This window comes from Theobroma umbraticum, unplaced genomic scaffold, assembly GCF_002168275.2.
Source record: "Theobroma umbraticum cultivar Fairchild unplaced genomic scaffold, ASM216827v3 scaffold_146.0, whole genome shotgun sequence".
In the NCBI taxonomy this organism is placed as follows: Eukaryota; Viridiplantae; Streptophyta; class Magnoliopsida; order Malvales; family Malvaceae; genus Theobroma; species Theobroma umbraticum.
Window position 1 is genome coordinate 6,247,589 of NW_018397265.1, and position 258 is coordinate 6,247,846.

Genomic DNA, 258 nt, shown 5'->3' on the forward strand with positions numbered 1-258 from the left:
TATGAGAACGATACCGTCTTTTTCTAGTATTGTTATTTCCATAAAAAGTAAATGGAGGTGGAGGTACGGCCACAATCATAATGCACTTTGGAAGAAGGTATTACGTGAGAAACATGGCGAAGCACCCTTGAGTTGGATTTCGTCCAAACCCCACAAAGGCAAAATGTCCAATGCAGGGGCGTAGCTAGTCAATTTTTATTGAAGGGGCCAAAGTCTAAAAAAATAAAAGTTAAAAATTTTTAAAACTAATATATTGAA